Here is a 13,791-nt window from a genome sequence, read left to right as displayed (position 1 = left end):
AAGTGTTTGATACATTGCCTAATCCAATGTGGTTTCTTGGACTACAATGATTGTTGGATTTTCTCAGCTGGAACATTGGGAAGAGGCTCTCAAACTCTTTATTCAAATGTGTAATGCAAACCAAAGTCCAAATCAATTTACTTATGCAAGTGTTATCAAAGCTTGTGCCGCTAATGGAGCCATAGAAAAAGGTAGGCAGATTCATTCCCATGTCATCAGAAATGGAAATAAGAGGCATGTCTATGTAGGGAATGCACTCGTTAACTTGTATGACAAATGTGGATGTATGCAATCTGCTCAGAAGGTATTTGAGGAAATACTCAAGCCAAATGTGATCTCATAGACCACACTGCTAGCTAGATTTGCTCAAACAGAGCATTGTATAGAGGCTCTCGATCTGTTTTGCATAATGCTGCAGTCAGGCATGGAAATAGACAACTCTGTCTCTGCCACCGTTCTTAGTGCATCTGCTAGCCTGGGAGCTTTAGGAATGGGCAATTAATTACACACTCATGCCATTAAAGTTGGCTTTGAGTATGATATATATATTCAGAATGCTCTGGTTGACATGTATATTATAGGAGCATAAAAGACGCAAGTAAAGTTTTTGATAAGATGCTTTGCAAAGACGTGCCCTCATGGAATGCAATGATATTAGGGTATAGTCAAAATGGATATGGGGAGAATGCTCTAAAACTTTTTCTCCAAATGCAAGAAAGCGGTATAGATAAAGAAGTTTCTGCCTTCACCAGCGTCTTCAGAGTGTCTTCCAGCCTAGCTGTTGTGGAGCAAGGAAGGCAGGTCCATGGCCTCATCACTAAAACTGGGATATTCTCATCATGGACAAGGAAAGAAAGCTCTTCAATTCTTTGAGGAGATGCAGTTGGCTCACATGCCACCAAATGAAATCACCTTTATTTGTGTTCTCTTCGCTTGTAGTCATGTAAGGTTTAGTTAATGAAGGTCGCAACTACTTCAGTTGAATCACTCGGGATCATAACATTAAACCGAGAATGGAGCATTATGCTTGTATGGTTGATCTACTCAGCCGAGCTGGGTGTTTTGATGAGGCAGAGAGTTTTATTAGGGAGACGCCTTTTCAACCTATGACATTAATATTTGAGGACATTGTTTGGTGTATGTAGAATTCGTGGCAACATAGAGCTGGGGAAACATGCAGCAAAATGCGCTGTTGAATTGGAACCACAGGAGGATCTTGCAACCTATATGTTGATGTCAAATATGTTTCTAGAGGCTAACTTGCACATTGATGCAGAAAATTTGAGAAAAATTGATAAAAGATAGGGGAGTGAGAAAGGAGCTTGGGCAAAGTTGGATCCAGCTAAAGGATGAGATGCATTCCTTCGAAGTTGAAGATAAATGTAACTCACAAACTGCCAGACTAGTCAAATGAAGGAGGCAGGATATACCCCGGATGCTATTCTGTGCTCAATGACTATGATTAGTAACCAAGGATGGATGTTTCCTTCAGGATAACATGATTAGGCAACGTCGAGTTGGATTCAGTCACACCTTATAACAAGGAAATGACAGCTATCCAGTCTGCTAGATTGCCACTTATAACAGGACAATAAATTTCTCAGGATGGAAAATGTGTCCATTCCAAACCTATGAATCAATGATGATCATCCTAGATGCTTACAAGGCTTTTCAGGATAGATCAATTGTGTCCAGATAGATAGAGATAGTCGCTAGAAGATCAATGATTGAATATGTATACATTTTTGAGAACTCTAGCTGAAAGTTTTGATTTTAAGAGTCTTCCTTGTATAGGTTAATTTTCTTGAGGTTAATTAACCTCTCCAAAATCACGTATTTTGGAGGTGGTTATTAACCACAAAGAGGTAGTTATTAACCTATATGTCTATATAAGGACTCCTGTTTGCTTTGTAAAGGGGACTTTTTGGTTTTAAAAATAAGGGAACACTATGCTGAAATTTTGATTAAGAGATAAATTTTGGAAAGTATGTACACTTTTTATCTTTGAAATTAAAAATCTCTTTTGTCTTCTTGGTGCAAGGAAATGAAATGAGATGTGCTTTGGGTTTCTTATTCTAAAATCAAAATTGTTATACGTTGTAGTAGATATTGTCATGGTACTATGTGAGTGTTTATGAATGATAATGAATGTGTTTGGTAATACTGGTTGTTTTCAAGCGTATTCCTTGATCACATTTGTTATCAATCTTGTTTACCGAAAAAGGTTATGAGGGTGTGTGGTGCATTCGTCTTGAATGACTTTTTCTTGATCCTTGAAGTTTTAGATTCTTTATTTAAAAATCCTTTCAAAAATTATATCATACGAGGGAGTTGCCCCTCTAAATGTAGAGGAAGGCCGCATACTAAGGGCCTATCCAACTGTTGTGAACAGTTTGCCACACACTCCATTGGGAAAATTCTACTCTGACAAATCTATTTACCAACAGATCCAATTAAAATTTGAAACATGAAAGTAAAAATATAATTTATAGGTTTTATACCTATTATCTGAATGTGTCTTCAGTTAATCTTGTTTCTTGGAAGCTGCAATTAATCATGAATACCCACATATAAAATGAATATAGCTAAGTCTACATAGATTGATATACTGACTTTATAGTGATTGATTTCGAATCTCAATCCTTAGTAGTTTCCAAAGCTCAAAAAAACTCATTAAATTGCAATTCATTTATGGCTTGGATTTTCACAATAACATTGTGGTTATTGTGTTATATAAGTTATCATTTCCATTTGGGCTTAAATTTTTACATTCATTATATTATACACTCAATGCAATAAAATAAATTATTTTAAATGTCTTTGAATTATAATGTTTGATATATTTAATATAAATTGGTAAGAATTTTAATCAATAATTTCTATTTGGGCTTAAATTTTTATATTCATTATATAAAATTAGCATTTGAATTTTGTAAACTCAATAGAATAAAATAAATTATTTTAAATGTCTTTGAATTATATTGTTTGATATATTTAATATAAACGGGCAAAATTTCAATTACTAGATTATTAGATTTAAAAAATATTAAATCATATATAAATATTACTAATTCATGAGAGTATACCTTTGTGATTGATTTATATCATTCTTATTACTTTTGTTGCTTCATGATTGTATTGTATTTTTCCTTTCAATGATATATTCATTATTGATGCACCATTTTTTTTAATATTGATTATTGTTGTACCATTATTTTTTGCATCAATAGTTCACTGTTATAAGAGTCTTCTCCTCTGGCCTGTTCATGGGCATATTAGGGCTAATCCAACTTCAAAAAGGGAGACGATGTTATGGATACCTTCAAAGGAGGGATGGGTAAGGGAAACTAGGTGTATTAGGGTATGGATGATTGGGAAGAGACCATAAGGGAAACATACTTGTATTTACAGCTAAACGCTTGAAGGATGGTACAAATAACACTGCAAAATGTTTTGCTTCCAGGTAAGTGTTGTGGATGTAAACATATACATCAAGAAGGAGACTCAAAAATCATTATAAATGGCATCAAGAGAGGAAATATGGAGGCATGGTAGCTGGATCAAAGTATACAACAAATCATGTAGCTACTATTAGACTTTGATGACTTTAAGGTTTCACATTGCTTCTGCGAAGCAAATAGAGTGAAGGATCAGTTAGCCAATTTAGGTGCTAATTCAACAGAGGGTCTTGAATATGAAAATTTTGAGGACTTTCATCAACTTGGTGATTAAATAAAGAGAGAAAATTTGTTAAGCCATTAGACTAATCCACTCATGATACTTCAATTTGGAGTCTGAAAGGAATGGCATCATGAGTTCAACTTACAATGACATTAATAATTCCATGGTAAGCAGAGATCTCCATATTACTAATGTATCCCTTGTGCGTGTTAAAGGAGTATTTTGGCTTGCTTTGCTACTTTGTTCCAGAAAGTTCTGAGGCAATTATATTCAAGCTGAAGGTAGGGAAAGTTCATTTGTTTTCTTTGAGTCAATAATGGAGGTGAATTTTCTGTGAAGGTAAGATATCCATGCAACAACTAAAACATATATTGTTTTTTTATGACCTAGGTTTCTTGAAAGGCATTCAATAATTTTTAGGGCAAGAGTATCTAGAGGCATTCTGGAATAGGAGATCAAATTTGGATGTGGCATCATTATTTTTGGCACTTGCATTGATGGTGGGGGGATTAAAAGAAGAGTTTTGTCAGGTCATAGTTGCAAGTGTGGACAAACAATGGATTTTGGGACTAGATAAAATTATTGACAAAGTTGTTCTAGGTGTTGGAATTGAGATGGGTATTGAACCTTGGAGACTGATTGGCAAAGGAAACTCTTCCATTCAACCACTAGTGGGGTGGCCTTCTTTACATTCACAAGGTGCACATATCCCCAAAGTAGAATAGGGTTGGAAAATGATCATGGAATACTTGACTGAGCACATTTGGCTGATGAAGGAGGATGAATGAGGCTTCATGAAGGCTATGCCAAGGAAGAGCATGCTAGCTCCTTGAAAACTAATTCACCATTATATTGTGAAGAAATATCACTTGCACGAATGGTGCATCCACAACAAAAAGAATTTGGGTTGATGTCTCTCTACTCACAGATGAGGGGAAGGGTAATGCAAAGCTCCACAGGATGAGTCAAGGTTTCGTAGTGAGGAATGACCACTCAACCCCAACCTTTACTCGTGAGGAAGTAGAAAATTGGTTCAAGAAGTAGCTAACAACAGGGGTGGTGGTGGCTTTTTTTGTCTTGGTAGATGGGTCTATTGTATGGGTGGGTGGTTTGTACTTTCAAAGCATTTATACTCTATTTTTTGTTTATCTAATGGTATTTGTAAGGGCAAGGTAAGAGTAGTTTAAGATGTAAGGCTCTTAACCATATTACCATATTGTACTATCTTTATCAATATCAATAGGAAACAAATATTACCTATAAAAAAAAAAGTCTTCTTCTCTCCTTCATTTAGTATGAGAGTAAATATCACTGCTATTTTAAAGAATGTATTTTATTTTTTGGGGACAAACTTATTTTGCACAAATATAATTCATCCAGAATCCACTCATACAAAATGAAAATCAAATTAGTGGATCAATATTTTATGTGACTCCAAAGGAATCTTAAGCCACTAGAATGCTCAGAGTTGCTAATTTATATTTCCAAATAGGTGGTAGCTTCTTGATCATCTTATAATATCTTGCCAACCTATGGACTCTTCTCTCCACTAAAATCTAGCGGAAATTAGAATCCTTATCATTTTGATTCATTTTAAGATACTTTCTTATGACATTAGTCTTCTCATTAGATGATATAGATCCTCTAGTATTTCTCGTCCAAGGTTTTATACTTTCAAAATTCACAAGATTTTACTGCCTTTCACACTTTTGACCTAAGTAATCCCATGGGAGACATGAAGAATGACACAAATTTGTGACAAGAGTCTTTATTGTCACAAAATTCTTCTAAACTTCTAAAGTCTTACCTAAGGATAGCCTCGTAAAACATGGAAACAACCTTCAAGTTGTGGGACTTGAATTATGAGGTTGAGTCTCTAGAGAAGGCCAGCTTCTTCTACTATTAGGATGCACTTAAACCCTTCTTGAAGAGGAAAGGCAGAAGGAATACATGAAAGCAACTAACTAGTCTATTCTAAAGAGGAGATGCACCAAAATAGGTTATCTAGATCAATCTCTACCCATACATGCACAATATTGTTATTATGACAGTCCAAAGATATACAGATTCAAACTTTGACTTAATCTATAAACCACACATAGATTAGACAAGCATATGAGTGACATAGGGGAGATACTTCACTTCTTATCATTCATGAGTCAAAAAGACACAAAGAGTGTAGATTATAGATATTTGCAGTACGTTGAAGAGAGGTAAACAAATTTACACAGTACCATGATGGTTGAAAGAGATAAGGAATGGAGTCATATAACTCAGAGGCAACATGGAATTTATAGTAGCATTCCAAGTCAGTACTAAAGAAATTGAGAAGATCTGACCCTAAGAAAAAGTACAAAATTTTCCTTTATAGTGCAGGCATAATTCAGATAGCTTCTATTACAAGGTAAAATTCAACCACCGTGATCAAAACATCAGAGAATAGTTACTATGAAGATAAAAATTTTGGCCATTGTGTAAATCCGCACATGAGAGGATCACTTCCACACCAAAAAAATCTTTGAGAGGTTAGGAGTGATAGTTATTTAACATTTGTTTGAATGAGTGGATTAATAAATGGCAGTGGAGTATTTATTTACACTTATTAGGCCTAGGGATCAATGAAAGTGGTTGCTAGAGATAAGAAAGATCAAATTCTTCATTCAAGGAACTGCTTCTACTGCCACCAATCCACCAAATTGACCATGATTTTAGTCAACTAGGATTAATTATATATGTCCTACATTCAATCACTCATGATCACATCCTCATCACCACATTCCCTTAATAACTATTGCTGCCCTACAAAACCACAATTCAGTAGTCATCACCACCTTACCACCTTGATTTGGTATTACTGTTTGACCTTTGAAACCAAGTAAAAAAAAGGGAATCAATTGATCATGACTCAAGGCTTGGCCACCTCTCAATCTATGGTGATCATGTGCTGGCCATAGATTTGAATGATCTAATGGTGTAGGACATATCTTGGACACTAGAGATCTGCTTTGCCACACTATCGCAACACAAACCATAGCATGTCAACATAACCATGTGATCAAGCAAAATCAAAGCAAAGCACACCTTCATCACCTTAACCTTAGTTAGTGCTCAACTGCCCATGACCATGTGAATTGCATGCTCACTAATTAAAATATTAAGGGCATAACATGAAATAGAGAATATGACTAACATTAAATCATTTCATCAGCATCCTAGGTGACTATTAAAATAGATCATTATTTTAAGTTTTTTTTTGGCTAAAAGCAATTTGGTCTAACATTTCTCGTGACTCGGGGGGGATGCAAGCTTCCTTAGCATATGACCGGTGACCATCAAAGAGATCCACTAGGCTGTAGAGTCTCTGAAACCATAAAACTCATCAATCTACCACCTCTAATGAACTTTATGCCATAACAAGTCCTCTTCCTCTAGAACTTACAAAACAACTTGTAGAACCAAACCCCTCTTCTACAAAACAAAACATGTTCTTGTGCACTTCTTTGAAAACAAGGAAGAACAAGAAAGTGAAACTACTCTAAATATGTACATGAGATAATGATAATCATTAGAAATAGGGCTTGAGATATATCCCATTAATAGGGATGGGAAAGACTTTTCCATTAGGCATGTTCAACTGAAGGGCATTAGATTACTTACAACTAGTAATCGCATAGAGGCCACTCCACAAGGCATTGAACTTTGAGTGTCTCCCAGCCTTTTCCTTATTTGCATCCCATTTCAACACAAGGTTACCTTCCTTGAAATTTTTGACCTTAGCTTTTTTTATCAAACTTTTTTTCATCTATTGCTAGTGAATTTCTAAGGTCTAGATTGCTTGACCTCTTTTCTCCTCTAACTCCATTAGATCTTCCATTCTTATAAACATAGCATCATTTTCAATCAATTCCAACTAATGAGCCAACTCAAGAGTAGGAAACTCTAGTGTGATAGGAAGCCTAGCTTCTCTGGCATAGACTAATATGAAGGAAGAATTTCCTATGGCTCTCTTGGGTGTTATTCTATCTGCCCAAAGAGTAGTCCTTAACATCTAATGCTAGCACTTTTGGTTATCCTCCCTAGTCCCCTTGATGATACTTATCAAATTCTTATTAGATGAATCGGCCAAGCCATTACCCTAAGGATAATAATTAGAGGATGTGCTCAACTAAATACCATGATCAAGTTCCCATGTGCAAATATAAGCTCCTATGAATGATTTAGCATTATCTAAAATAATAGTTGAGGGGGCACCAAACTTGGTTATAATCTCATCAAGGAATTCAATGACTAAAGTTTCTATAGCATCTCTTAGTGCTACTACCTCTGTCCACCTTGTAAAATATTTTGTAGTGGATAAAATCCATTTATGACCAGAGCTAGAAGGAGGATTGATGAGACAAATAAAATCTAATCCCCATTGGGAAAAAGTTTGATCTGCCTGGATGAGGTGAAGTGGAAGAGCTGCAAGTCTCTGCTTACCTGAGAAGAAAGCACACTTCTCACACCTCCTCACATTTTTGTAGAAATCATGAAATAGGGATGACTAGTAGTAACTAGCTCTCATAATTTTCATTATAGTAGTCCTTGCTAAAAAATGGCCACCATTAGGACCATCATGAAGTTCTTTGACTATCCTTTCTACTTGATTTGTATCAACACATCTTAGCATGGCTCCATTGAAATCTCTCTAAAAAGAACACCATGAATTATAGCATAAATAATAGATTGTAGTCTGAATTTTCTTCTATTAGATTTATCCAACCCTTGAGGATACCCATTCTTAGCCAACAAGGCCTTCATATCATCCATCCAACCCTTAGGATTGTCATTTCTTGTGTCCTATTGTTTTGGCAACTCCAAGACAACCTCCTTTTCAATCTCATGAGATGAGATCATCTATGCACACAATCTCCTTCCCCTTATCAGCTTGGTGATTTGAATATCCACATCATATTCCCTTATCTTGGAGATCCAACCAACTCTTTTATCATTGATGTCTTTGCTCAACAAGAAATCCTTTACACTAGCATGAGGAACCAACAAGTGGATTTTGTTATGAGATAGTAGGTGTTTGAATTTCTCTAAGGCTCTTGTGAATGCAAGGGCCTAATTTTCCACATAGCTATATTTATTTTCATACTCTTAGAGTCCTTCACTAAAAAAAGAAATAGGTTTTTCTTCATTTTTTCAATTTAGCTGCGTCAAAACAACAAAAATACTTGACTCGCCTCCCAAGGTATAAAGGATCAAATCCTTATCAAATTTATATTAATGAGAGTGGGAGCTGAATCTATGGCTACCTTTATCTCATTGAAACTTACTTTCCCTTCTTTGGTCCATGAGAAGGCCATATTCTTTTCTAGCATAGCTGTAAGAGGTTTCACCATGGTAGCTAGGTTAGGAATAAATCTTCTTACAAAACTTATCCTACCTAGGAAACTTTGCAGACTCTTCTTATGGCTAGGGAGAGTGAGGGCAAGTATTTCCTTTATTGTTTCTAAATCAATGGTCTGACCTTCTTTAGATACAATATGTCCTAATAATTTTCCTTGATTAGTGGTGAAAACACACTTGCTTGGATTTAGGGACACCCTATACACTCTACATCTCACAAATACCTTCCGGAGGTGACCAAAATGCTCTACTACATCCTTTGAGTATACTATGATATCATCAAGGTAGACCAAAATGAACCTTTCAATCATATTTTTGAAGGCCATCTCCATCACTTTTTGAAATGTCACACTTGCATTTGTTAGTCCAAATGGTATTTTACTATAGGCATAGGTACCCCATTTCGTAGTGTAAGCAGTTTTATATCTATCAGTCTCTTTGACCAACACCTAATCATAACTTGAGAAACCATCCAAGAAGGAGAATCTCTCTAAACCACTGACCTTAGACAATATTTGTTCCATAGAAGAGAGAGGATGGTGATCTTTAAAGGATGCTTGGTTAAGATCCCTAAAATCTACGCACAGTCTAATCTCTCCATTCTTTTTCCTTATAGGGACAAGGTTTACCACCCAAGGGGAGTGCTTGATAGGGAAAATGATATTGGCCTCAATTGATTTGGATAGCTCATTTCTCATTAGGGGCTCATTCTTGGGGTTTATAGGCCTCTATGTTTGCCTAACAGGCTTGACGTTATCCACCAGGTCTATAGTATGTTGAAACAAGCTAGGATCAAATCCTTTCAAATCATCATATGTCCAAGAAAATATATCATTGAATTCTCAACATAGATTAACAAATTTTTCTTTTTCAGTTCCAGAACATACCTTTCCCATGTTTAGCATCTTTCCATCAATGATTGTGATTGGTACATGGTCTCCTTTATTTGCAACAAGATTCATGCCTCTTTCCTTCACTTGGTCATCAGGGTTGAAGATACTCTCTAAGGTAATGAGAACCTTAGGTCATTTTTTGGATTTGAGGTTGATGATTTGATCTCCATATTGGTCATGCACCCTCATTTGATTTCTATTTGAGAATCCTGCCTCATTTTGCAAGAAACTCATAATTTGTGCATCAGATTCAAAGACTTTCCAATTGATATCATTATCAAGGATAGTGGGCCTGACCACCATCTTAATTCTCTCTCTTTTCATTTTCAAGGCTTCTTGGGACATCATGAGATGCACCCACTATCACAAGTTTGTCAACATGTTTGATTTCTTTTCTAGGAATGCTTTGGATATTGAATGCACTAAATTCTTCAAGCAAATCCAATACCTTATGTAATACTTGAGAAAATTATTCTTAGTGACATTTTGTTTCCTCACCTAATTTATCACCAACTCACCATCCCCATATACACTCAATGCTTGGATTCCTTTTTTCTGAGCAATTAAGAGACCTTGAATCAAAGCCTCATATTCAGCTACATTATTATTACAACTAAACTTCAACCTAAATGAGAAATAACTTACTTTTCTAATGCAGGTGAAATCAACATTACACCAGCCCTTGACCCATTCTTATTTCTTACTCTATCAAAGTACATGCTCCATATCCCATTTGTATCTTCATTAGCTTTCATCAATTTAGGGATGAGAGCATCCTTTTCTTATATACAATACGTGACCAAGCTGGGTACTAAGGTCTGTAATATAAGATTAAATTTATAAGAATTAGCCCATTCATCCAAGAGGTAATTAGGTGTATTTGATAATAAAGTGGTAGGCTCATTTGTTGTATCATTCCAATCTATTTCTAGGATGGTACAATTCATATTGATGAGGTTAGGAGTATAAGGCTCAATATGATGGAGGGATAATGGCTCTGCTTTAATTGAAGCCTTTATTCCATATCTATTCCTAAAAAATGTATATGACCAATTGGAAGATATGTAACCACCTATTTGAGTAGTCAAGTCCCTTGATTGACAAATGGCAAAAAATAGCTTGACTTTAGCAATTGATATATCCTAAACTATAGTGCAACCAAGACATGCATGTAAGACCATTTCAACATTCTTAATGATTCCCATGGTATTGATGGTACTACCATCAAGTTGCAACATATCCCTAACAACAGGTTCATATTTCATCTCTAAGATATCAACAACACACTTGGGCATTACTGAACTACTAGCCCCTAAGTCAATTATACAGTTATGAACTAGCTTATCTCCTATAAGAAGAGAAACATATAATGGAGGAGGTCTAAATTTTTTTATTACTTCTACTTCCCTTGATGGTTGCACCAAGCTTACAACATTCTTTATGCTAGGTGGCTAATCTTTGAGTTGAATGCTTTGCAACTCTTGCTATAGTAACCTCCTTTGTGATGGTACAGTAGTTATAGCTTCCCACATTGAAATGTTTGCATTGGTCTTCCTCATTTTCTCTACCACACTAAAAGGGCATTAGATGTTCTAGTAGAGCCCTGGAAGTAGAAGTCTAAGATGGGATATTTTTTGGGTTATTTACATTATCTCTACTTTCATCTCATCTCTACTATGGAGAAACATCAACAGGCTAATTTGCATTGTGTTCTAGGTGAGTGCTTGTACATGTGTTTCTATAATTGATGTGGAAGGATGATTAGGAGGTTGAGGTGCCATCTCCTCCATAGCTCTTTTCTTATTTCTAGTATTGTAAGCACATGAATCCTGGTTTACATTACCATGTTCTTCTACTAGGTGGTTCATAAAAGAACAATCATCCCGCTAAAAGGTATCAAAATATTGATTAGCACTGTGTTGCTAGGCAACCACTCACTCTAGTATAGTTAAGGCCAAGTAAGATTCTACCTTCTAGGACATGTAATATCCATAGGAGTAGTTACAAGAAGGGAAAAAATCTTGATCTTGGGCAAGGTTGTTCAGAGAGACCGAGATCCTATTTAAGTTAGTATTTGAAGATTGGGGGTTGTCGATAGGTCTATTTTGATTGTGAGGGTGATTGATAGGACTATTGTGATGTTAGGGAGTATGAATTTGGTTTGGAGGTCTACCATGAATAATACCATGACTCTGGAGTTGGAGAAGCTTATTATTCTAAGCTTGTTGCCTCTTCATGGTCACCAACTCTTTTCCCATTTTCTGCACTACTGCACTATTCGAGCTTCCATTTTCCTTTCTTAATCTAGCATCCTTCTATATATATTCTACATTAATGTCTACATCATAGCCTCAATCTTATCAACTCCACTAGAGGATGTAGAGGCTATTGGGACTACAACAAGAGACTGACTTGTAGAAGGGACATGAATAGGAGCTATAGTGGGCATATGGTTAGGCATGTCAGGGAAGAAAGGCATTAGGGGCCTTGGAGCTAACTTCCTCCCTGTATCAAAATATTTTCATATCTTATGGCAATGTCATAAGCATTCGGTAAAGTGTTTCCCCCATAGATTGCAAGGTGGTAATGATATCATTATTAAAGGCTCTGAGGTAGTACAAGAATGCATTGCCATAAGAGGTATTCACTGTAGGATGTATTCTATCCCATATTTTCTAAAATCTATAATTGAAATTAGTCATACATTCATGAGGGGCCCTCTTGATAGTTGTCAGTTTCTCTAAAAGTGGCAAGTGGTCAATTTTGTCCTCAAAATGCTTACATAGGGCTGCCCCTAACCTGTTCCAATTAGTAATAGAGTTGTGAGGAAAACCTCTATATGATTGTAACACCTTTCCTTTCAAGGATGAAACTAGAACTCTGACTGCTACATCATCCTAAGAGATGTTGTAGATATTATAGACATTAGACACTTCTTGAATATGTTCAATAAAGGATTTGGAGGTTTCATCAGTAAATTTAGGTACGCTTTTGAGAGCTGATACTAGTATCTCATGCCTTTGGGCCAATAGGAAGGGGATCCCACTATTAAATGTGGTGAAAGCATGAGTTCTAGCCATATAAGTACGTGTTCTATTCATATGGGAAAATGATATACTAGGTTGAGATCTAACAACAGGAGGGGTGGAGATGGATCTTGCAAGGGTATGCACTACTGTCCCACACCTAACTGGTGAGAAGGATACTCTAACTTTTCTTCTTGTGTTACAAAGAGAAAGCTCTTGATACTAGAACTTATCTCTAGCAGATGCCCTTGTGTGTCTCTTGGGCATGAATCACAACAAATTTAGTGTAGAAACTAAATGTGTTTCGAAGCTTAGAGTCACCAAGTACTTTTGAATAATGAGCCTCTTTAAATATTTATATTGAAGTCAATACAATTACTTTAGCATGAATAAGGAATCATTCTCGACATAGTGAACTTTAGAATATTAAAATATTTGATCGCCCCACTGGGCATGCCAAAAATTGTTGTCATAAAAGCTTGCACCCTTGTCCAAAGTATTACCTAAGGATAGCCTCACGAAACATGGAAACAACCTCCAAGCTATGGGACTTGAACTATGAGGTTGTGTCTTGGGAGAAGACCAACTTCCTCTGCTATTAAGATGCACTTAAACTATTCTTGAAGAGAAAAGGGAGAAAGAATACATGAAAGAAACTACCTAGTTTATTCTAAAGAGGCAATGCACCAAAATAGGGTATCTAGATTAGTCTCTTCCCATGCATGCATAGTGCTATTATTATGACAATCTAAAGATATAAAAATTCAAAATCTACATTAATCTATAAACCACACATA

The sequence above is a fragment of the Cupressus sempervirens genome, chromosome 3 (genome assembly GCF_028749045.1).
Source record: "Cupressus sempervirens isolate cs-2001-9-10 chromosome 3, ASM2874904v1, whole genome shotgun sequence".
Lineage (NCBI taxonomy): Eukaryota > Viridiplantae > Streptophyta > Pinopsida > Cupressales > Cupressaceae > Cupressus > Cupressus sempervirens.
This window is presented reverse-complemented; position numbering follows the sequence as displayed.